Genomic DNA, 3,794 nt, shown 5'->3' with positions numbered 1-3,794 from the left:
TCATATTGTTTATGAACAAAGACATTTTTATTTCTTTCTTCCCAATCTTCATACCTTTTATTTCTTTTCTTTCCATACTAAATTAGCACAGACTTTCATCGTGATCTTGAAAAGCAATGGTGAGAGGTAACATCTTTGTCTGGCATCTGATCTTAGTGGGAAAGCTTCAAGTTTCTCACCATTAAGTATGATATTAGCCATAGATTTTTAAAAATATTCTTTATCAAGGTGAGGAAATTCCCTTTTATTCCTAGTTTACTGAGAGTATTTATCATGAGTGGGTGTTGGATCTTGTCAAATGCTTTTTATTCATCTATTGATATGATCATGTGATTTTTCTCTTTAATACTATTGATGTGATGGATTACATTAATTGATTGTCTATTTCTTCTTGTATTCATTTTGGCAAATGTGCCTTTCAAGGAATTGGTCCATTTCATATAGATTATCAAATTTGTGGGCATAGTTATTCATAGGATTTCTTTATTAACCTTTTAATTGCCCATATGACCAGTAGTGATATTAGTAATTTGTATCCTTTCTTTTTTTCTTAGTTAGCCTGGCTAGAAGCTTATTGATTTTATTGATCTTTTCAAAGAGCCGGCTTTTGGTTTCAGAGATTTTTCTCTATTGATTTCCTATTTTCAATTTCATTGAATTCTGCTAATTCTTATTATTTCTTTTCTTATGCTTACTTTCGATTTTCTTTGCTCTTCTTTTTCTAGTTTCCTAAGATGGAAACTTAGATGATTGATTTTAGATGTTTCTTATTTTCTAATATATGTATTCAATGTTTTTAACTTCTCTCTCAGTACTGCTTTCACTGCATCCCACAAATTTTAATATGTTGCGTTTTCAATTTTATTTAGTTCAAAATATTTTTTTAAATCTCTTGAGATTTCTTCTTTAACCCATGTGTTATTTAGAAGTATGTCATTTAATTTCCACATGTTTTGGGATTTTCCAGTTATCTTTCTGTTATTGATTTCTAGTTTAATTCCATGTGGTCTGAGAGTAGACATTGTATGGTTTCTATTTTTTTAAATTTTGCTAAGGTGTGTTTTATGATTCATAATGTTGTCTGTCTTGGTGAATGTTCCATATGAGCCTGAGAAGAATACGTATCCTACTGTTGTTGGATGAAGTAGTCTGTAGATGTCAATTATATCCAGTTGATTGATATTGTTGTCGAGTTCAACTATGACTTTATTGATTTTCTGGATTTACTGGATCTGTCCATTCTTGATAGAGATGTGTTGAAGTCTCCAGTTATGATAGCTTGGATTAATATCAACTATATTTGTTACTGTTTTCTATTTGTTGCCCTTATTCCTTTTTTTTTTTTTGTCGTGCCACTTTTTCTGCCTTTTGTAGTTTTTTCCCCCAGGTTTTAAAACTTTTTATTTATATATTAAAAAAATTATGCATTCCAAAAAATAAAATCATTTGAACAACAACAAAAAAATGGCACTCTGATTAGACTGCATTTTACAGCCTGCAAGACACCTTTGACCAACTTGATTTTTACTCTAGATTTCACTGTTGTCCCACCCAACATCTGCCTTCACCATGCAAGTTCTTTTCCTTCCTTGACAGCAAGACAGGCAGGTGAGAGAGGCAGGGGTGACCTTTATGGTCAGTAGTTCTTGGATGTGAAAAGGGGGTAGCATAGTCATTTAAACTTGATCCAACCTCTTTGCATCTTACAGAGTTAAACAGCTAAACGAAGTAAAACAAGAAAGCAATGCTCGTATAGTGCACACTGGCGGCGAGTGCCTCATTATGCTTCACCTGCTTGCTTCTCCTGTTCAATCGTTTCTTTTGAAGGCAGTGGATTTTTCTCTTGCGTTTCTGTCTTCTTCGATTTTGACTTATTGAATTCTCAATATCAGCCATACCGAGTTTGTCAGACATGGATGAAGAGGAAGCTGAGCGAGGCACTAGCACGAGTGAGTCCAATCTGCTCAGTGGCAGTCCCAGAGGGCTCTTTGTAGTTTTAATTGAACTATGATTCCATTTTCTGTCCTTTCTTAACATATTGGTTATACTTTCTACACTTTTTTTTTAGTGTTTGCAATATTCATTTACAGCTAAGCCAAGTCCACTTTCAAATAACACTATACCACTTCACAGGTAGTGTCAGCACCTTATAATAACAAAACAGTTCTAATTCTTTCCTCTCATCTCTACTACCATTGTTGTCATTTATTTTACTTATATATAAGCTTACATAAGCATATATGTACACACATAAAATACGTACATAAGCATATATATATTGTTATATTATTTTGAACAAATTATTATATGTTAGACCAATTAAAAATTTAAAAAATAAAAGTTTTATTTTACCTTCATTTATTATTTCTTCAGTGGTCCTCTTTGCTTTACAGAGATCTAAGTTTCTGACCTATATTATTTTCCTTTTCTCTAAGGAACTTATTTTAACATTTTTTGCAAGGCAAGTCTACTGGCAACAAATGCCTTCAATTTTTGTCTGATAAAATCTTTCTTTCTCCACTTTTGAAGAATAATTTCATAGAGTACAGAATTCAAGATTGGTGATATTTTTCTCCCAAGACTAAATATTTCACTACACTCTCTTCTCGCTGCATGCTTTCTGAGAAGTCAGATGGGGTTCTTATCTTGTGTGTGTGTGTGTAGATAAGATGTTCTTTTCCTTCCAGATTCAAAATTTTTTCTCTATCTTTGATATTCTATAGCTTGAAAGATATGACTAGGTATAGTTGTTTTTTGTTTGTTTGGCATTTATTCTGCTTGGTCTTCTCTGAGCTTCTCACATGTATGGTTTAGTGTCTTGACATTAATTGAGGGAAATTCTCAGTCATTATTGTTTTGTATTTCTTCTGTCCTTTCTCTCTTCTCCTTCTGGTATTCCCATTATGTGTATGTTACAAATTTTTAGCTGTCTCACAGTCCAGTATACTTTATTCTGGGATTTTTTTCAGTCTTTACTCACTTTTCTTTTTGGTTTTTAAGGATTCTATTGCTATGTCCTCTAGCTTTAAGATAATTTTCCTCAGCCATGTCCAATCTACTAATAAGCCCATTAAAGGCATTCTTCATTCCTGTTATAGTATTGTCGTTTTTTAATTCATGGCTTTTTTTTGTTTTTTTTGGTTCTTTCTTAGGATTTCCATCTCTCTGTTTCCATTGCTTATCTGTTCTCTGTTCTTTCATGTTGTCTCCTTTATCCATTTGCGCCCTTAGCATATTAGTCATAGATTAAATTAAATTCCGAGTTTGATAATTCCAACATCACCGTCATGTATGGTTCTGATGTTTGCTTGCTCTTCAAATTGTGTTTTTTGCCTTTTGGTACACCTTGTAATTTTTTCTTGATAGGCATGATGGGCTGGGTAAAAGGAACTGCTGTAAGTAGGCCTTTTGTAATGTGGTGGTGTGGTGTGGAATTCTATAGTTCCATGATTTGTCTCAGTCTTTCAGTGAGCCTATGCCTCTGGACCGTGAACTTACAAATGTTTCTCTTTTATTCTTACCCCTTAGGTGGGATAGGATGGCTAGAGTGGGCTAGAGTGAGTATTGCCCTTTCCTAGGTCAGTTAGGCTCTGAGAAAACCTCCACAGTTTAGGTTCTGATTAACTAGTTTCCCCAGCGGAAAGGTTTTCTTAAGAATAAACAGAGTACTCTGATTTATTTCAAAATGGTTTCTTTTCTCCTCCTCTGTTGGAAGTTCAAGGGATTTTTCTCTGATGTTTACTGTGGAAACCTGATCAGGCTCCTAGAGGTGAATCTCACAATACGGTTGAGAC

This window comes from Pteropus vampyrus, unplaced genomic scaffold (assembly GCF_000151845.1).
Source record: "Pteropus vampyrus isolate Shadow unplaced genomic scaffold, Pvam_2.0 Scaffold238, whole genome shotgun sequence".
NCBI classification, from domain to species: Eukaryota; Metazoa; Chordata; class Mammalia; order Chiroptera; family Pteropodidae; genus Pteropus; species Pteropus vampyrus.
Note: the sequence above shows the minus strand (reverse complement) of the source record.